Below are 22,752 nucleotides of genomic sequence, written 5' to 3'. Positions count from 1 at the left end.
TAGAATAAATGAGGCAGAAGAGAGAATCAGTAATATAGAAGATGAAATGATGGAAAATAAAGAAGCTGAGAAAAAGAGAGATAAACAACTACTGGATCACGAGGGCAGAATTCGAGAGATAAGCGATACCATAAGACGAAACAACATTAGAATAATTGGGATCCCAGAAGAAGAAGAAAGAGAGAGAGGGCCAGAAGGTATAATGGAGCAAATTATAGCAGAGAACTTCCCTAATTTGGGGAAAGAAACAGGCATGAAAATCCAGGAAGCACAGAGAACCCCTCTCAAAATCAATAAAAATAGGTCAACTCCCCGACATCTAATAGTAAAACTTATGAGTCTCATAGACAAAGAGAAAATCCTGAAAGCAGCTTGGGAGAAGAGATATGTAACCTACAAGGGTAGAAACATTAGATTGGCAACAGACCTATCCACAGAGACCTGGCAGGCCAGAAAGGACTGGCAGGATATATTCAGAGCACTAAATGAGAAAAATATGCAGCCAAGAATACTCTATCCAGCTAGGCTGTCATTGAAAATTGAAGGAGAGATAAAAAGCTTCCAGGACAAACAAAAACTAAAGGAATTTGCAAACACAAAACCAGCCCTACAGGAAATCTTGAAAGGGGTCCTCTAAGCAAAGAGAGAGCCTAAAAGCAACATAGACCAGAAAGGAACACAGACAATATATGGTAACAGTCACCTTACAGGCAATACAATGGCACTAAATTCCTATCTTTCAATAGTGACCCTGAATGTAAATGGGCTAAACGCCCCAATCAAAAGACACAGGCTAACAGACTGGATTAAAAAACAAGACCCATCAATATGCTGTCTGCAAGAGACTCATTTTAGAACCAAAGGCACCCCCAGATTGAAAGTGAGGGGGTGGAAAACCATTTACCATGCTAATGGACACCAAAAGAAAGCTGGGGTGGCAATCCTTATATCAGGCAAATTAGATTTTAAACCAAAGACTGTAATAAGAGATGAGGAAGGACACTATATCATACTTAAAGGATCTATCCAACAAGAAGATCTAACAATTGTAAATATCTATGCCCCTAACATGGGAGCAGGAATTATATGTAAGGCAATTAATAACAAAAGCAAAGAAACACATCGACAACAATACAATAATAGTGGGGGACTTTAACATCCCCCTCACTGAAATGGACAGATCGTCTAAGCAAAAGATCAACAAGGAAATAAAGACTTTAAATGACACACTGGACCAAATGGACTTCACAGACATATTCAGAACATTCCACCCCAAAGCAACGGAATACACATTCTTCTCTAGTACCCATGGAACATTCTCCAGAATAGATCACATCCTAGGTCATAAATAAGGTCTCAACCGGTACCAAAAGATTGGGATCATTCCCTGCCTATTTTCAGACCACAATGCTTTGAAACTAGAGCTCAATCACAAGAGGAAAGTCGGAAAGAACTCAAATACATGGAGGCTAAGGAGCATCCTACTGAAGAATGAATGGGTCAACCAGGAAATTAAAGAAGAATTAAAAAAATACATGGAAACCAATGAAAATGAAAACACAACTGTTCAAAATCTTTGGGATGCAGCAAAGGCAGTCCTAAGAGGAAAGTATATAGCAATACAAGTCTTTCTCAAGAAACAAGAAAGGTCTCAAGTACACAACCTAACCCTCCACCTAAAGGAGCTGGAGAAAGAACAGCAAATAAAGCCTAAACCCAGCAGGAGAAGAGAAATCATAAAGATCAGAGCAGAAATCAATGAAATAGAAACTAAAAGAACAGTAGAACAGATCAACGAAACTAGGAGCTGGTTCTTTGAAAGAATTAACAAGATTGATAAACCCCTGGCCAGACTTATCAAAAAGAGAAGAGAAATGACCCAAATCAACAAAATCATGAATGAAAGAGGAGAGATCACAACCAACAACAAAGAAATACAAACAATTATAAGAACATATTATGAGCAACTCTATGCCAGCAAATTAGATAACCTGGAAGAGATGGATGCATTCCTAGAGATGTATCAACTACCAAAACTGAACCAGGATGAAATAGAAAACCTGAACAGACCTATAACCACCAAGGAAATTGAAGCAGTCATCAAAAATCTCCCAAAAAACAAAAGCCCAGGGCTAGATGGCTTCCCAGGGGAATTCTACCAAACATTTCAAGAAGAATTAATACCTATTCTTCTGAAACTGTTCCAAAAAATAGAAACAGAAGGAAAACTTCCAAACTCATTTTATGAGGCCAGCATTACCTTGATCCCAAAACCAGACAAAGACCCCATCAAAAAGGAGAAATACAGACCAATATCCCTGATGAACATGGATGCAAAAATTCTCACCAAAATACTAGCCAATAGGATCCAACAGTATATTAAAAGGATTATTCACCATGACCAAGTGGGATTTATCCCTGGGCTGCAAGGTTGGTTCAACATCCGCAAATCAATCAATGTGATACAATACATTAACAAAAGAAAGAACAAGAATCATATGATCCTCTCAATAGATGCAGAAAAAGCTTTTGACAAAGTACAGCATCCTTTCTTGATCAAAACTGTTCAGAGTATAGGGATGGAGGGTACATACCTCAATATCATAAAAGCCATCTATGAAAAACCTACAGCAAATATTATTCTCAATGGGGAAAAACTGAGAGCTTTCCCCCTAAGGTCAGGAACGCGGCAGGGATGTCCACTATCACCACTGCTATTCAACATAGTATTGGAAGTGCTAGCCACAGCAATCAGACAACAAAAAGAAATAAAGGCATCCAAATCAGCAAAGAAGAAGTCAAACTCTCACTCTTTGCAGATGATATGATACTTTATGTGGAAAACCCAAAAGACTCCACCCCAAAACTGCTAGAACTCATACAGGAATTCAGTAAAGTGGCAGGATATAACATCAATGCACAGAAGTCAGTGGCTTTCCTATACACCAACAACAAGACAGAAGAAAGAGAAATTAAGGAGTCCATCCCATTTACAATTGCACCCAAAACCATAAGATACCTAGGAATAAATCTAACCAAAGAGACAAAGGATCTATACTCAGAAAACTATAAAATACTCATGAAAGAAATTGAGGAAGACACAAAGAAATGGAAAAACGTTCCATGCTCATGGATTGGAAGAACAAATATTGTGAAGATGTCAATGCTGCCTAGAGCAATCTACACATTCAATGCAATCCCCATCAAAATACCATCCACTTTTTTCAAAGAAATGGAACAAATCATCCTAAAATTTGTATGGAACCAGAAAAGACCCTGCATAGCCAGAGGAATGTTGAAAAAGAAAAGCAAAGCCGGTGGCATCACAATTCCGGACTTCCAGCTCTATTACAAAGCTGTCATCATCAAGACAGCATGGTACTGGCACAAAAACAGACACATAGATCAATGGAACAGAATAGAGAGCCCAGAAATGGACCCTCAACTCTATGGTCAACTAATCTTCGACAAAGCAGGAAAGAATGTCCAATGGAACAAAGACAGTCTCTTCAACAAATGGTGTTGGGAAAATTGGATAGCCACATGCAGAAGAATGAAACTGGACCATTTCCTTACACCACACACAAAAATAGACTCCAAGTGGTTGAAAGACCTCAATGTGAGACAGGAGTCCATCAAAATCCTAAAGGAGAACACAGGCAGCAACCTCTTTGACCTCAGCCGCAGCAACTTCTTCCTAGAAACATCGCCAAAGGCAAGGGAAGCAAGGGCAAAAATGAACTATTGGGACTTCATCAAGATAAAAAGCTTTTGCAAAGCAAAGGAAACAGTCAACAAAACCAAAAGACAACCGACAGAATGGGAGAAGATATCTGCAAATGACATATCAGATAAAGGGCTAGTATCCAAAATCTATAAAGAACTCATCAAACTCAACACCCAAAGAACAAAGAATCCAATCAAGAAATGGGCAGAAGACATGAACAGACATTTTTCCAAAGAAGACATCCAAATGGCCAACAGACACATGAAAAAGTGCTCAATATCGCTCAGCATCAGGGAAATCCAAATCAAAACCTCAATGAGATACCACCTCACACCAGTCAGAATGGCTAAAATTAACAAGTCAGGAAATGACAGATGTTGGCGGGGATGCGGAGAAAGGGGAACCCTCCTACACTGTTGGTGGGAATGCAAGCTGGTGCAGCCACTCTGGAAAACTGTATGGAGATTCCTCAAAAAGTTGAAAATAGAGCTACCATATGATCCAGCAATTGCACTACTGGGTATTTACCCCAAAGATACAAAACTAGGGATCCGAAGGGGTACGTGAACCCCGATGTTTATAGCAGCAATGTCCACAATAGCCAAACTGTGGAAAGAGCCAAGATGTCCATCGACAGATGAATGGATAAAGAAGAGGTGGTATATATATACAATGGAATATTATGCAGCCATCAAAAGGAATGAGATCTTGCCATTTGCAACGACGTGGATGGAACTGGAGGGTATTATGTTGAGTGAAATAAGTCAAAAAGAGAAAGACATGTATCATATGATCTCACTGATATGAGGAATTCTTAATCACAGGAATCAAACTGAGGGTTGTTGGAGTGGGGGGTGGGGTGGGAGGGATGGGGTGACTGGGTGATAGACACTGGGGAGGGTATGTGCTCTGGTAAGCGCTGTGAATTGTGCAAGACTGTTGAATCTCAGATCTGTACCTCTGAAACAAATAATGCAATATATGTTAAGAAAAAAAAAAGAAGAAGAAGAAGAAGAAGGTAGCGGGAGGGGAAGAATGAAGCGGGGGAAATCGGAGGGGTAGACGAACCATGAGAGACAATGGACTCTGAAAAACAAACAGGGTTCTAGAGGGGAGGGGGGTGGGAGGATGGGTTAGCCTGGTGGTGGGTATTGAGGAGGGCACATTCTGCATGGAGCACTGGGTGTTGTGCACAAACAATGAATCATGGAACACTTCATCTAAAACTAATGATGTAATGTATGGGGATTAACATAAGAATAAAAAAAATAATAATTATGGATGCAGCTTTTGTATAGTAGAGTGAACCTCTCATCAACTCCATAAAAAACCCACAAAATTTTAATTTTATTTTATTTAAACTCAATCAATTAACACACAGTGTATCATTAGTTTCAGAGGTAGAGTTCACTTATTCATCAGTTGCAGATAACACACAGTGCTCATTGTATCACGTGCCCTCCTTAATGCCCATCACCCAGTTACTCCATCCCCTCACCCACCTCCCCTCCAGCAACCCTCAGTTGGTTTCCTAGAGTTAAGAGTCTCTTGTGGTTTGCTTCCTCTCCGATTTCATCTTATTTTATTTTTCCCTCCATTCTCCAATGATCCTCTCTTTTGTTTCTTAGATTTCACATATGAGTGAAATCATATGACAATTGTCTTTCTCTGATTGACTAATTTCACTCTGCATAATACCCTCTCATTCTATTCACATCGTGCAAATGGTAAGATTTCATTTTTGATGGCTGAGTAATATTCCATTATATATATATATCTTCTTTATCCATTCATCTGTCAGTGGACATCTGGTCTCTTTCCATAGTTTGGCTATTGTGGACATTGCTGCTATAAACATTGGGGTGTCGTGCCCTTCAGATCACTACGTTTGTATTCTTTGAGTAAATACCTCGTAGTGCAATTGCTGGGTTGTAGGGTAGCTCTATTTTTAACTTTTTGAGGAACCTCCATACTGCTTTCCAGAGTGACTGTACTAGTTTGCATTCCCACCAACAGTGTAAACCCACAAAATTTTTGAGAGACTCATATTAGTGAAAATGCTGGCAATTTGAATTAAAAGGGATTTTGTCAAAATGGGCTCCCAGCTTTCTATATTCAGGAAACAGGCTACAAAGAGCTAAACATCTGCAAACATGGGTCATTTGTCTTCTTTTGTTTTAACAGCTCTCTTGAGACATAATTCACATACCATAAAATTGACTCATTTAAAATGTACAATTATTTTTATTTACAAATTTGAAACCATCATTACAATTTTAGAATATTGTTATCACCTCAATTGAATAAAAACATGTGATTTAGCTATTACCTCCCATGCCCTCCCCCCACCATCCTTTCCAGCCCTAAGCAACCACTAACCTATTTTCTGTCTTTTAAGGTTTTATTATTATGAACATTTCATATAAATGGATAATACAATATGCGGTCTTTTGTCACTGGCATTTTTTACTTAGCATAATGTGCTGAAGGTTTGTCCATGTTGTAGCATATGTCAGTACTTCATTCTTTTTTATGGCCAAATAATATTCCATTGTATGGATAGGTCATATTTTGTTTATCCAAATATACAATTGATGGGCACTGGGTTAATTCTACCTTTTGGCTATTATGAATATTGCTGAGTAACATTTGTGTTCAAGTTTTTGTGTAGACATATGTTTTCATTTCTGTTGGCTGTATCTCTAGGAGGGGAATATCTGGATCATATGGTAAATCTACATTTAATCATTTGAAGGAACTGTCAGATTGTTTTCCAAAGTAGTGATTTTGCTTTCCCACTAGCAGTCCACAAGGGTTCTTGTTTCTCCACATCTTTGTCAACACTTGTTATTGTCTTACATTTTGCTTCTAACCTAGTGGGTATGAAGTAGTATCTCATTGTGGTTTTGATTTGCATTTACTTGATGCATACTATGCATATCTTCATATGCTTATCAGCCATTTGTATGTCTTCCTTGGAAAAAATGTCTATTCAGATCCTTTGCCCTTTTGAGTTAGATTGTCATTTTTATTACTAAGTTGTAAAAATTCTTTATATATTCTAGATACAATTTCCTTATCAGATATACAATTTTCAAGCAGATCTAGTCTTTGGGCTGTCTTGCTACCTTCTTGATAGTATCCTTTGAAGCACACAAAAAAAAATCTTTTATTTAAATTCAATTAACCAAAAAAAATAAAAAATAAAAAATAAAATAAATTCAATTAACCAACATATAGTACATCATTAGTTGCAGATGTAGAGTTCAGTTATTCATCAGTTGCATATAACACCCAGTGCTCATTACATCACATGCCCTCCTTAATGCCCATCACCTAGTTACCCCATCCCCCCACCCACCTCCCCTTCCACAACCCTCAGTTTGTTTCCCAGAGTCAAGAGCCTCTCATGGTTTGTATCCCTCTCTGATCTTTTCCCATTAGTTTTCTCTCCCTTCCCCTATGATCCTCTGCACTCTTTCGTATAATCCACCTATAAGTGAAACCATATTTGATAATTTTCTTTCTCTGATTGACTTATTTCACTTAGCGTAATACTGTCCAGTTCCATCCATGTTGATGTAAATGGTAGGTATTCATCCTTTCTGATGGCCGAGTAATATTCCATTGTATATATAAGCCACATCTTCTTTATCCATCCATCTGTTGAAGGACATCTTGGCTCCTTCCACAGTTTGGTTATTGTGGACATTGTGCTATGAACACTGAGGTGCAGGTGCCCTTTCTTTTCACTACATCTGTATCTTTGAGGTAAATACCCAGTAGTTCAATTGCTGAGTTATAGGGTAGCTCTATTTTCAACTTCTTGAGGAACCTCCATACTGTTTTCCAGAGTGGCTATACCAGCTTGCATTCCCACCAACAGTGTAAGAGGGTTCCCCTTTCTCCACCCTCTTGCCAACATTTGTTGTTCTCTGTCTTGTTAATTTTAGCCATTCTAACTGGTGTAAAGTGCTATCTCATTGTGGATTTAATTTGTATTTCCCTAATGACATTAGGAGCATTAGCATTCCCTAATTATATTAGGAGCATTTTTTCATATGTCTGTTGACTATTTGTATGTCTTCTTTGGAGAAATATCTGTTCATGTCTTCTGCTGATTTCTTGACTGGATTATTTGTTTTTTGGGTGTTGAGTTTGATAAGTTCTTTATAGATCTTGGATGCCAGCCCTTTATCTGATATGTCATTTGCAAGTATCTTCTCCAATTATGTAGGTTGCCTTTTAGTTTTGTTGACTGTTTCCTTTGTTGTGCAGAAGCTTTTTATCTTGACAAGGTCCCAATAGTTCATTTTTGCTTTTGTTTCCTTTGCTTTTATAGACATGTCTTGCAAGAAGTTGCCGCAGCCGAGGTTGAAGAGGTTGCTGCCTATGTTCTCCTCTAGGACTTTTATGGATTCCTGTCTCACATTTAGGTCTTTCATCCATTTTGTGTTTATCTTTGTGTATGGTTTAAGATAATGGTCCAGTTTCATTCTTCTGCATGTGGCTGTCCAGTTTTCTTAGCACCATTTATTAGATATTGGATATTCTTTCCTGCTTTGTCAAAGATGAGTTGACCATAGAGTTGAGGGTCCATTTCTGGGCTCTGTATTCTGTTCCATTGATCTACGTGTCTGTTTTTGTGCCAGTACCATGCTGTCTTGATCATCACAGCTTTCTAATATAGTCAGGCATTGTGATGCCTCCAGCTTTGGTTTTCTTTTTTAACATTCCCCTGGCTATCTGGAGTCTTTTCTGGTTCCATACAAATTTTAGGATTGTTTGTTCCAGCTCTGTGAAAAACCTTGATGATATTTTGATAGGGATTGCATTGAATTTGTAGATTGCTCTGGGTAGTATAGACATTTTAACAATATTTATTCTTCCAATTCATGAGCATAGAATGTTTTTCCATTTCCTTGTGTCTTCCTCAATTTCTTTCCTAAATGTTTTGTAGTTTTTAGAGTACATATCCTTTACTTCTTTGGTTAGGTTTATTCCTAGGTATCTTATGGTTTTTGGTGCAATTGTAAATGGGACTGAGTCCTTAATTTCTCTTTCTTCATTCACGTTGCTAGTGTATAGAAATGCAGCTGATTTCTGTGCATTGATTTTGTATCCTCCTACATTGCTGAATTTCTGTATGAGTTCTAGTAATTTTGGGGTGGAGTCTTATGGGTTTTCCACATAAAGTCTCATGTCATCTGTGAAGAGTGGGAGTTTGACTTCTTCTTTGCCAATTTGAATGCCTTTTATTTCTTTATTTTGATGAAGCTCAATTTATCTGTTTTTCCTCTTGTTGCTTATGTTTTGGGGTCATATCTAAAAACCCATAGCCACTTCTGAAATCATGAAGATTTACCTCTGTTTTCTTCTAAGAATTCCATAGTTTTAGCTCTTACACTTAGATTTTTTATCCATTTTGAGTTAATTTTTATATAGTGTGAGATAAGGATCCAATTTCATTCTTCTGCATGTGACTATATCCAGTTGTCCCAGAGTCATTTGTTGAAAACACTATTCTTTTCCCATTGAATGGTCTTGGCATCTTTGTCAAAAACTAATTGTCCACAGACACCTAGACACACAACTCTTATTGGAGTCATGAGAAGGAATGGACTGGGAGTCTTATATAAATTGTATGGAGAAGAGTGATGCCTCTTTTCAGTAAGTCCTTTCCTGGAACACAAAAGATGGGGGGGATTTATTAACCATCACTGTTTTCCAGGAATACCGAGCTCAGGTAAAGTCCAACATTGTCAATCCCTCCTTTTGCTCGGTATGAAGGAATATAATAGATTTCTGAACAACTAAAGCAGAAACCTCCTGAGTGAGACAAGGCAGGATCTCTCTAGGACTTTTGTTGGTGTTGTTCCTATAAAATAAGTTGAACCATCAGTTGAGAGGTTATAGCAAAGATCAATTGTTTTAGAATCTTAAAGTCCAGACATCTTAAACAGGGATACCTGAAATGAAAAAGAGAAAATATTAATATAAAATATTGAATTAAAGCAAATAACTAGGAGTCGACCCTGTGAGTCACAGGTTTAGTGGATTCCAAGAGGCTGGTGGAAGAAAATCTTTTGATTAAGCAGTACTGATGTGGAAATAAATGAAGGCCACCCAAATGAGAATGAGCAAAGACTATTTATTCAGAGCTTGCTATCATATGGGAGTCAGCCACCATCACTTACACTTGGCAGAGACTCAAGGCAGGGAGATTAGTGGGTGAGCTGTATAGTAGACTAAAAGGGAAGAAGGACTTTAGGTATGCCCTGATAGGAAGCTGTTGGCATGAAGAAGTCAGAATGAGACTAACTCAATCAGGTTAAGTTTACTTTTTGCTTGGTAACAAGTATATTCTAACAATATGCTTGACATGTTCATGGCATATCATGTCTCAGAGTTGTTATGTTGTATCTGATATTTTTTTCTCTGTAAAGATTATGCTTATCCATTTCCACAAATTAGATATAATATCCAGTGTTCTTTGAAAATAGCATTCATCGTTCTGTTTGGCATGTTTTGTCTAAAACTTTTTGAACTGACTTTTTTAAGTGTCACATGAACAATCATGTTTTCTTATCAATTGTACTATTTTAATAGTGAACTCTGATCAGATCTTTCACCTTTGAAAATCATAAAAAATACATTAACCGTGGCTATTTTAAATTTTCTGTCATTTACAGGTGGTTTTGTGTTTTACTCTGATGCTTCCCGAAGAGCCTTTGCAAAAGCTGAGTGCTTTGTCTTTAACAAAAAAAGGACTATCCTAGAAACCCATGGAAGTGGACCATGCCAGGTACTCTTGGCTACAGACTGCTGATGGCATTGCTTCAATAATTATGAGATCATACCAGTGGACTGAGTCAGGAGTCCCAGACTTCTAGTCAAGAAGCAGATGTGTTCATGAGACTACTAACCCAGATCAAGTGGAACAAGAATTAATTACAAAGCACTGAATAAACTAGATGGACATGGGCTTTGCTTGGAACAGTGCTGATGCCTTAATGCTCTGTTTTCTGGATGTAAGGAACCACTCTCTCTTTTCTCTCAAGCTATGTATCCCTCATAACAATTTATTAGACTGTGCTCTTATAAAGCAGAAATGAAACATTGATCTTTTCTGCCCTGACTCACCCTGTGAAATTTGTGGAACTCTTATTGAGGATTCCTGTTTTCGTGGCACCCTAGTTATTTGCATAGATTCAGTAGGAGTCTGTCCTGTTAATAGGACAGAATTGGAAACACTGGTTATGCAATCAAGGCTGGCATTGCCTAGAATGTCATAGTTGAGAAGGATGCTCGTTTCATCAGATGTGACCAGGCACTTTTTAGGAATTAAGGTAGACTTTATGGGGCCAATGCTTACAAAGTCCCTCTTAGGGAAGCTGGCCTGGTAACCGGCTTTACAGGGTTCCCAGCCTTATAGGTGAGCAAGGCAGGCTCAGGAATCTTAGGATATTCTGGGGACCTCAGGAAGAGAGGACTTCCCACCAAATCACTAGGTAATGCAGGTGAAAAATAATGGTGAAGTTTTGGCCTGGCTTCCTATCCATAAGAGGCTTTGAAAAGTCCAATCTGAGGTTCTTTATGAAAATGTCCAGCAAAGCAAATAGAAGACTCATGTGTTGACTTGTCCTTCTTGCTGCATCTGTGTAAACAAACAGGTCATGTCTAATGAGACCAGCCTTGTTTTGTGATCAAGAATAATCTTTCTTTGAGATTGTCTTTGATCAAAAGGGGAAAAGGGACTGTAAGAGCATTTTGTGTTTCAATGGGAAACTAAGCGTGCTCTTCTGGATCATCAGATTCTGACCCTATTCATTGTCTTTGAGCTCTTTTGCACCTCTGTAAATTGCAGGTAACTGGTCGATATGCAAACTTTGTCTTGTCTGATAGACACTAATTAGCTTCCTTTCCCACTATGGATAAATTAGTGTTGATATCTACTTATAAATCGGATTTGGATCTGTTACTTTACAGAGATTGTCAACCCTTACCAAATTTTCAATCCTTTCAGTTTCCTTCATATCTGCCTACAACCTTTCAAACTAACCTGTCCAACTTTTCTCCCTTCCTCCTGACTTCAACTAAACATGATTGCTATGATTGCAACTGCAACTGCTCATGATTGCATGAACATGATTGTCCAGATCCTTATTAGGACTCTAAGTTGCCTTGTAATTGGTCTCCCCTCTCCAGGATCTAAAGAAACACTGCATCAGTCCTTGCATGGACCAGACTTTTCTCTGGACAAGCTGCTGAGTGACTAAGAAAGTCTGGTGAAATGCTCAGGTCATGCATGCCTTCATAAGGGAGGTAACCCAGACTCTGGGCAACATAATTAAGAGCATAATACAACTCAGGGAACTGTGCTGCACAATCAAACTATTTCATCCACTGATCTCCTAGATTTCACTGGGCTGGATAGTCTTAGGGTTCAAATTCTGGCTCTTCACTTTAATATATTCCTTTATATTAACATTTATCTTTTTCATTTTAGGCATCCCATTGAAGGACACTGAAACAACTGACCTTCACCTGCACACCAAACAGATGGTAAACTAGCCTTCTACTAGAGATATCACTGAGAAAATGCTGACCCTGTGGTCTGTTTCACTCAACCATCTCCTGTTTGAGTTATTCCTTATCTCTGAATTACTCATGGAGAGTCTCTCTGAGCCCGCCTTGAACAAGGAGAGGGACTGACAAGGCTGATGAAACTTTGTGCTTCACACGAGTTTAGGCTGCTTTGCTGAAGACCACTAGGTCTCAACTCTAGGTACACTTTAGCTTGTTTACTTCATCCGAGACCCAGAATCCCAAGCCCATGTGCCTGAGCACAAACCAACTTTTCTGCCTCAACTTTTCTATTAGTACAATATTTGATGCAGTTCATTAAGTTCCAAGGCCCCTCCCACACACCAGCTGTTAGCATGACATCGTTCTTGTGCTTTCCACAGACACCTATCCCAGGGTCTCTGCTTACAGAAGCTTTGCTCCCACTCCCCTTGCCTGAAACTGTTTTGGCTCGGGCTTTGAGCATCTCTCTGTAATAGGTCTTTCCTTACTTAGGTCCAGACTTAACTTTTTTTTTTTCCCTTGACAATTTCCTTGGCAAAAGATATTTAGGATTTGATTTCTGGAAGGTAAAATATAAAAAGCAGGCAAGTTTGAACACTTGATTAAATAGGATCATGGATTACTAAGAAATAGGAGTTGGTTATCTAGTTAACCAAAATGACAATATAAATTTTAAAGTAGACATAGGAGGTATGTGACTATAAAGATCTTAAGTTCTTTTTAAGTGAAAAGACTTTGTTCTCTCAAGTAATTAAAGATATGACAAAATCAACAAGTATAGGAATTATTCTAATAAAACCCTGAATAGTTATTTTCTAGGCAGATTATTCTCAATGTAGAGAAAAGTATTTTGTAAGCACTTATTAAGAGAATTCCAGTAATCTAAGAAAAAATTGTCATTTTAACAGAGAGAAAACCAAATGCTAGTTTTGAAACAGCATATTTGGTACTAACACTCTTACTAAAAATCTTATAAATAAACTCGTAAACCTCAGCCAGCTTTGACTACAAGAAGTAAAATTCCTGTTCCGTGAACCATCTGGTAAACTATCCAGACAAGTTTTATCATACACTTATCTCTTTCTCTCTCATTTCGGTATGAGTTGTTTTACTTTGGAACAAAGCTTCTCTTGTTTTCCTTAACAAAATACCTCCTGCACACTTTGCATGCAAAGTTGTTCCTCTCTGCTGCTCTCACTCCTAATAGAGCCTCATTCACATATATTGATTCTAAGTTTTCACTACAGCCACTTCTATTGCATAGAGAAGACTAGGAGGTAGTGTAAGAGAAGAAGTATTTCCAGGGCATGTGTCAAAATGGCGAGGCAGATCTTATTAGAGCTACTGCAGTAGGGGAGAGAGGCTTCAGTGTAGCCCTGAGTCCCATTCTACACAACACAGACAACTGGAGATCGCAGCCAAGGAGCTGAGTGAGGGGGTGAGTGGATAGAAAATTATTGAGAGGAACTTGTTTAGATACCAAAGTAAGGAGATTCTTGCTAAACTAGCTTAATAAGATTCTTACCAAAAGCAGGCCAGGGACTTAGATATCCAGGGCAGGGGATGAGGAGCTCAATCAGATATCAAGGATGATCAGATATAAAGGGGAGCAGTTGTCAATTAACTAGCTTAGGATTCTTTGCTAAAATGGAGCTCAGTAGGCCAAGGTCGAGGCTCATCTAGAAGAAGACTCGCAGGAGCCTGACTAAAGTCTGGTCAAGGAAGGAGTGCCTGTTAGTAAATAACTGTAACCTGTCTTTCATATACCAGTATTTTCTAGCTGACTAGCAGAGCTTTTAAATATACATCTCATAATTTTTTATAGCCATGAACATCCCTCATAATATAGTGTCTCAATGTGGCAAAAATGAACATGTCCATTAACAGACCCAAATATATAGCCTTTCTGTATTATATAAAAATAAGAGGCAAAAAGTATATAAACATGAAATTGTATTTAGCAATTAATGCTTCAGTATTTTATCCTACTTAGATCTGATCTAGGTATCTAATGATTCATGAATTAACTCAATTTAGCATCAGTCCAAGGTTTTAAGTTACCAAATGATTTTGGAAACTGTCTTCAAGCTGACATTCTACAAAACAAAATTATTTTTGAAATAAAGTTTGTCCAAATAATGACTTAATTTGACTAAATACAAATTTACGTTTTTTTATAATCTTAAAATATAGTAACTGAAATGATAGCATATTAAATCAGCACACCTTTACAAGTTGAGGAGAAACATGCCCAAGTAAAATAAAAACGTACATTTGTATTACACTTAATGCTGACAACTCAGAAGATAAAGCTGTTCTTATTAAACCAACAAATTAAATTAGTCTCATTTGCCAAAGTAACCTCAATTATGTATACTTGAATTCTTAGAACATTTGAGTAACTGCCTATAAGAAAGTATTTTGAGTACATTGAAAGTATTCAAAATTTAATTTTTTCAATACTTGAGAATTTTTAGGAATAGTCCCATTTAAGATCTTAGTTAGGTCTGTGAATTAGAGTAGAGTTCTATTTAAAAATTTTGTAATCTAATTTAGTAATACCATCTGGAGGCAGGAAAATATTACATACCTATAGACACATAAACATACGTCTAGATCTAGAAAACTTATAGCTTCAATTCCAAAATTTCAGTCCATACATTAGGGGTAAACCCAGAAATACAAAACTCACTTTCATATAAAAAGAGTTCTTTCCTTCCTAATGGATACAAATTCTTAATGGATTTGAGTTCAAAATGGAGAAAAACGGATAAACAAATAGAAAAGAGTAATGAACTCAATTTTCCATCATCTTTCATTCAATAGAGACAAAATATCTATAAACCATTTAATTCATTTACAGAGATAGCCAAATGGTCTAACAATAAACACACACACACACACACCAAAACTCCACCACTGGAAATCAACTAAAGAACTCAGAAAGAATCAAAATCAAATTCTTACCATGCTTCCAACAGACAAAAGTTTGGAACATATAGGACCAGGATCAGGACTCACCTTTAGATCCCTGGGTTTCCAGCCAGAAATGGAGCACAAAAGGCTCCAAAGGGCCTTATTACCTGGCTGGGGTAAATGGGAATCTGAAGACAAGGTCTGATCCTGAGTCATGGCACCAAACTGTAAGACAAAAACCAGACAAGTTAGGAAACAAATATGATGGAGACTATCACAAGCAGTATCAACCCTAGTCTAAACATCTTTGGAGCAACTCAGCTTTTATACACGTTTGCAAATGAGGTGGTTTACACTGTGGTTTTGCAAGCTGCAGACATAAATTTTAGGCTTCAAAACGGGAAATGGCTGTTTTCCCCAAATATGGCAAACTTCTGAGAGCACAGAGTTTTAATCTCTGTTAATCAACCATGAGATAAAGAACAAGAAGCTGAAGTGTCTGTTTTGCCTTGTCATCAGATTCAGACCAAAAGAGAGTTGCTGGGTTTTGTCACACGTGATCAGATCTTGTAGAAAAGAGTTTCAAGTGTAAGAAACAACAAAAGGAATGAAATTTCTAGTCACCCCAGAAGCTAGGCTAAGTCATGTCTCCTTCCTCAGCCCAGCACCCCCTTCTGCATGAAGTGCACTTACTTTCCATGCCCCCCCACCACACACACACACACACACACCTCCTTACATGTAGCCTCTCTTCCCCTCTTAACACTTCTACCGACATCTCTCCATTTCTGCTGATGCCAGCCCAATCACTCTATCACCTGATCCTTCAAGGCCACTTACTACCTCCTAAATGGTCTCCTGCCTTCCAGTCTTTTTCTCCCACAATTCAGTTTCCATGGAGCAGTCAAAGCAAACTAAAGTGAAAATCTGACTTTTTTTACTAATCTGTTAAAGAAATTTCAATCTCTCCCAGTTACCCTTCCAAAATGGTCTATACTGTGGAGCAGAGCATTCAAGCTCTTCGTGTTCTGACTCACTTCCTTTCTTTTGCCAGCCCTGAGCAGACTCTACACTCCAGCTCTATTGAACACTCCTAGTTCCTAAACACCCCACGCTCTCCTCCATGTCTAGATGCTTGCTTGTGTTTTCCCTTCAGCCTCCAGTGCCCTCTATCTAGCTAAGTCCTTAAAGCACATACACATGAGGTTTAGATGACACATACTCTGGGTTTGTCCCTGACCCCACTTGTTCTCTCAGCCTTCCCAAATCTGAATGAACTGGAATTCCTCCACCCCATACTCTCTTCTTTCTTAGCACTTACCATACCATTTTGAAAATTCCCCTTTCTTTGCCTGTTTCTGCAAATGAACCAGAAACTCCCTGTAAGTTGAGACCATGTGTTCTCTATTGCTTTTTCATGGCAAGGGGAGATGGGGGTTGTGGTAGTGAGTGGGCATCAGTGCCCAGAAGGCAGTGCCTGGAACACAACAATCATGCAGTGAACACTTGTAACATTAATAAGTGGGTGAACTTCTCATGTGTCTTTATAGTTATACAATATAGTGGGATGATACAACACATCTCACAATTGTGTTGTGGAGACAAAACAAGCTTATGGAAAGCAATTAGAAAAAGCTAAAGACTATATGAGGTGAAATATGAAATAGAGTGATTTATTTTTTAAAAACTGTGTCGCATTTCACAAAACCTAATGAATGTTAGCGCCCACTAACCAGCCACCTTAGGGATCTGGATATGCACTTCTTTGGCAATTGCTTATCTTCACTCAAAAAAACAGGAAGGAATTCCTCCCTAGATCCTGATTCCATAGACAGTATCTGAGCAAGTTGTGTGCTTACAAATCTGTTTTATTCCTTTTTAGTTAACCGACATGAATATCCTCCTGGCTTTCATGACTATGGGATGCATTCTCCAAAATCAAATTTACAATTACAATGATCTTGGTACCTCACAGTGCCCTGTGCATAAGCAAGACTTGATAAATACTTGCTGAATCAGTGACTTGCAGAAGAGCTTCCCACCACTTCGGGAATGATTGTGATTTCCCTCATTTCCTTGATTTTCTTCTGCTAAAACATTCTGTTTGCAATACCCCTCATGATTATTCAGACCAGAGTCAAAAGAAAAAAAAAATTTTATCCTGACTAACCATATTCATAAACATGAGTTACAGTGGCTGAAACATTTTCCAGAGGAGTGTGCTCTGAACCTGCCAAGCAGCACCACAGGTAAATAGCCTTTTACAGGAACTTCACCTCGGTGGAGAACATTCATGGGAATATGAAAGTCCTGAGGTTCAAACTGTCTGTCTTCATTTGGGTTCCCCCGGAAGCAGACCCTGACCCAAAGATTTATTGCAAAGAGACTTGGAATAAGATCCCAGGAAATATCTGTAGGGGGATGGAGAATGGGGACAGGCATGAAGCTGGAGCCAAGAGAACACCTTTGTGGGAGACTGGGTTTCAGCCTCCAGGGGGCAGTGTGGTACACATCTCAGAGATGACTGAAGAACTGAGAACTCTGGGCTGTTTCACGCACTAATTCCCATTAGATGAGAACTGCTCTGCGGATATTAATTCCCCAGCCTTTATAGCCTACCTGACATCAGGCCAAGGCATGTGAGCTTGCCAGAGGAAATTCTTAGAAAACCACAAGTTCTTGTAGCATGAGGTAGTTTCCTGAACCACCAAGTCCTCAGGGTGAGGAACATGGGTAGTGTCTCCAACCTACACTTAGTAGAGTCAAGTTCTGAACTGCAAGATGCATTCACGGAACTTAGACTCGGTCACATTTCAGCTGAGCCAAGGCAACTGCACTTGTAATGGGCTGTCTCAGCTGATACACCACAAAAAGGAATTATGAATTTCTTGAGCTTCATTAAATGTCTGCAGTGTGCCCATATAACAGTGGGATTTCTGAACACTTCTCCAGATTCTCATTCACTCCTTTTGTACCTAAGTGAGACTAGTTCCCTCAAGCAAATGAAACATGCTTATCCTCTCCTCTGAGGAGTCTGGGGCCCCAGTTGCCATGTTTTATGAGGCCATAGCACAGGAGTACTAAGAGATGCCCCAGTGGGTTTCCTGAGTGCCAGATGTATCCCTGCCTGCTCCCATTATGCAGCAGCAACCCTTGCTTATTCCCCAGGAACTCACCTCTTTCACACCTCTCCTGACGCTATACTCCCACTGAGTTTCAGCCCAAGATCTCACCTCTTCCATCTCACCTCTTCCAGCCCAAGATGTCAGCCTTCCAGATGCTTGCAGACCACAGAGCTTTCTTCTTCCCCTAACTCACAGAACTTCCTGCTTATGCCTCTCCTCAGGGCTGCATCACATTCTACACTGTGATTCCTCATTACGGGATTTTTATTGACTTTGGACAGTGTCACTGGGTTGACGTTCTGAGTGTATGTCTTGTCTTTCCAGTGGGAACCTGACCAGTGGTTACTGGTACCTCCAGTGCCCCGTACAGACTGTGTGCCACCCCAGGGCTTAGTGAACACAGGTTGGATCTGCAGCTGAACAGCTTAAAGAATGGCACCTCTGCACCCTAGACCTGGAGCATGATCTTCTCATCAGAAGCCTTGCTTCCCACGGTTCCCTAATTCACTTGGCATTCAATGACACTCTCTATCACTTCGTTCACAATTATCTTTCAAACAAGAACAACAACACAGAAAAGATAGCTTTGATAAATTTAACTTTTTCACATTTTGAAACTGGCCCAAACTCTTAAAAGCATATATTTTTAGATAATTTATTACAAATGACTCGCAGATGAAGCCATAAATTTCCCCCACCCAGAGAAATGTTCTCTTTTTTTGGCACTGTTTCAACCTTGAAGTTGACAAACCTAGTTTGTTTGGGGATAGTGAGTATTTGTAAAGATGGCATAGAAGACATATTCAATAATCACATAAAGTCAGTTTAACTTACAGTGAACACGTTTTTGGTGCCAAGAATTGCCCTAGGTATTTTATACAGACTGGTTGTCCAGAAATCTTTTTTTTTTTTCTCTTCTCCTTTCTGAAGCTCATATGTTGCAGTGTTTTGAAGTACGGCATAGCCTCTTGTGGAAGCTTAAAGAGAAAGGGGAAAACCCAAGTCACTTCATTTTGCAATTAATTACTTCTTCTGGGAAGGCTTTGCCTTGTAATTGTAGTATTTCTCTCTATATATGTATTATTTCTGATTGTTTCTGTCTTGTATACTCCACCCAGAAACAAAAAAATGTATACAAAAATAGAACTAATCTTGACTATGTGACTCCAAGTACGTAATCTGCTCTCCACAAGCAGTACTGGAATGAAATAAAATATTTGTATAACTATTAATAAAAGGCAAGATATATTGAATGCTTGCTGTGAGCCAGGCATTCTGTAAAGCACTTTATACACGCTATCTCATTCAATACTCATAACAAGTTCCAGAAATAGGTACTGTTATTAGCTCTGTTTTACAGATACACCAACTCAGGCTCAGAGAGCCTGAGTCAATTCCCAAAGTTCACACAGCTAGTAAGGATAGAGGCTGAGATAAGGCTGCAGAGGGAAAAGAGCCCTAGTTCTCTACTTGGAGATGGCTCACGAAGTCATAGTCTCAGCCCCGGGCTTGCTAGCCAAGAGATTAAAAGTAAATCCCAAACTCTTTACGTCTCTGTTTCTTCACTTATTGACTATAACCACTGACACTCACACTGTCTATTCACTTCTGTCCACCCATCTATTTGTTGTCTTAGAACATTTAACTCTCATTGTTTTATATTTTGTTTATAAGAGTTACTGATGGCTCTCAAAGAGCAGAAAATATGTCATACCCATCTTCATACTCATAGCTTCCAGGCAAAGACGATTATATAAATGATGTCAGATGATCTGAACCTAGGTTGTCTGGCTCCAGAATCTGTGCTCCTAAGGACTATGGTATCCAAGAAAGGAATTTGCTTTTCTTTTTAAATCCCTGTCTAGTTCGGAGTAGGTCTTTAAATCGTTTCTATCTCCCCTTTCTCTTGAGTCTTTCACTCCTGTTTTTACTCCGTGATCTGTATTTAGTTTTGTGTAATCAGAGATGTGATTTTCATTGCGCTCTGTTTTAAAAAGCCCAGGTATTAAATCTCATATATGCATTAATATTACTTTCTCATTGATCTTTCTTAGGAGCAACATTGAAAGAAAAAACGCCTTCCTCTAATTTTCAAGTTTTATTGCCTTAAATGTGAAGAGTAACAAAGTTTGACCACTCCAAAATATGCCAGTTTGGCACATGGATTATTTCAGAATGAAGGCAATTAAGAACAAGCAGACACAAAAATGCTCTCTCCTCTCCTCCTATTTGCCTAAAAGCAAGACATAAATTTACCAAAGTGTCTCCTTCCCCCTCTCTACCAGAAAGGACAAAAGCTAATCACCAGAGACAATTTTAGTCCCTTATCCAGCCTGGAGGCACAGCAGAAATCTACATACCAAACGGAGGTAAGGGAGACTTGTTTCCCTCATAGTTGCTTTCACACAATTTGTTGCCGGTGGGGATCCAAAGTCCTTTTCCTTTATCTTGTCACTTCCCCAAAAATGTCTTTCCTTGCAAAGACCAGGCTGTAAATAAAACTTGGAGTCACTCATCCCCGAGTTTCTCCAATGCATACATAAGATAAACATGTCAATAAACTTGTTTGTTTTTCTCTCATTGATCTGCCTTTTGTTACAGTCCTGATGTGGGGCCGTGAGCTAGCTAAGGATCAAGAAAGAATTTTTGAGCAGTTTTCAGTGCAAAATGGTGCTTTTATTACAGCAGGGGGATGGAACCCATGGGCAGAAAGATCTGCACTGGCCTTGTGAGGAGTAACTGATTATATGCTTTTTTAGTTAGTGGGGGTCAGGGATAGCGTTAAGTCTCTAAGGAATTTGGGAGCAAGGTTTCCAGGACCTTGAGGGGCTAGCTACTGTTAAGGTTATTTACTACTGTCTAGTAAAACATTAGTCATGAGACCCTTCTGATGTATATCAGCGGGTCATATGTTTGAAGGATGACTGCTAACATATATGGGACTGGAGGGATATTTACAGTTACCAGAACAAAGTAACACTAACCAGAGCAAAGCTGGTAAAACATTAAAGGAAGTGCTTGGGGTAGCTGTAGGAGAATCCTGCCTGGGGACTATGAGCCACAGAGAAGTCTGGCCTTTGTTCCATTTTCTCCCATCAAGCCCTAGCTGAAAATCTAGAAGGGTAGAAAGAAAAATATTTTCTTCCTCCCCTAAAAATGCAAGGTCATAATCTTACACAGTTCCAGGAGGAATGTAAGTAACGTAAAAGATACAAGAATATGAACGACTATAGATTTTGCCTCTTAGACTATGAGAAGTCCAGGGTTTAGATAAAAATCAACACAAATCTAAAATAAACAAAACACTCACCATGAGCATTAGGTCCCAGATATGCTAATTTTGGCCTAGCCGGACACAGAAGACATATAATACATCGGACTGAAAAAGATTGTTAACGCCTTAAAAAGATAAAAGTAATAAATAGTTCAAGAATAAAACTAAGTGAGATATCATCTTAAAAAATAAGCGCTCTTGGGGTGCCTGAGTGGCTCAGTCGATTAAGCGTCTGCCTTTGGCTCAGGTCATGATCCCGGGGTCCTGGGATAGAGTCCTGCATCAGGCTCCCTGCTCAGTGGGGAGCCTGCTTCTCCCTCTGCCTCTTCCTCTTCCCTCTACCCATGCTTTCTCTTTCTCTCTCTTTCTCTCTCAAATAAATAAAATCTTTTTTTTAAAAAAAAAAAGCACTCAATTTTTTTAAAAGGAAGTGGTAAAGTATCTGAAGAAAACTAGTCAATTAGGCATTTCCTTGTGAAATCTTAAGGTATAACCAAAGAATATCCAAAAGAATTTCTGACAACCAAAACAACCCCTGAAGATTTCTATCAAAAAACAAAGGATTCCAAACCTAAAATAGAAACAGATTCACTTTTTAAGGTAACTTTTATCATTTACTTAAAAAACTGCATTAGGAAATATGAAAAGGACATTCACAAGTCACCAAGTGACTACTCACCCACAAATTCTTAACACATTGTGGTTCACTGTAATGGGCATTATTACCAAAATCATATACACATACTTTCTACCCAGTTGTTTTGGGATCCGCTAGAAAAAGATGCTCTTGTGGCCACAAGCTAAACAAATTCAGAATGGAATGGAGTGGATACAAAGTAAAATGGAATAGAATAGAGTAGAGAAGAACAGAACATAAATCAAGCATACAGCTTGAAACAGGAGCAATAATATACAAGGTAAAAGATAGGTGATAGATGATAGATAGATACATACATAGATACACAGATAGATACATAGATACATAGATAATAGATAGATACATAGATACATAGATGATAGATAATAAAGAAAGAAGAAAGAAGAGGGAAGGAAGGAAGGAAGGAAGGAAAGAAAAAAGAAAGAAAGAAAGAAAGAAAGAAAGAAAGAAAGAAAGAAAGAAA

The 22,752-nt window shown here is 38.6% G+C and overlaps 1 long non-coding RNA gene across 2 annotated transcripts; it reads right to left on the bottom strand.

Annotated features, from left to right (window-relative positions):
• Positions 1-15,347: 15,347 nt before the first annotated feature.
• LOC118015207 lies at positions 15,348-21,861 on the bottom strand. Of its 2 annotated transcripts, XR_004680569.1 has the most exons (4): positions 21,668-21,861; positions 20,718-20,846; positions 19,192-19,334; positions 15,348-15,457 (listed from the first exon to the last, which is right to left on the bottom strand). It is a non-coding gene; the product is annotated as an uncharacterized LOC118015207 (long non-coding RNA). The 2 variants fall into 2 exon arrangements; XR_004680568.1 differs by having other exon boundaries at positions 19,192-20,846.
• Between the last annotated feature and the right edge of the window lie 891 nt (positions 21,862-22,752).

This window comes from Mirounga leonina, unplaced genomic scaffold (genome assembly GCF_011800145.1).
Source record: "Mirounga leonina isolate KUSES-001 unplaced genomic scaffold, KU_Mleo_1.0 Mir_165, whole genome shotgun sequence".
In the NCBI taxonomy this organism is placed as follows: domain Eukaryota; kingdom Metazoa; phylum Chordata; class Mammalia; order Carnivora; family Phocidae; genus Mirounga; species Mirounga leonina.
This window is presented reverse-complemented; position numbering and strand designations above follow the sequence as displayed.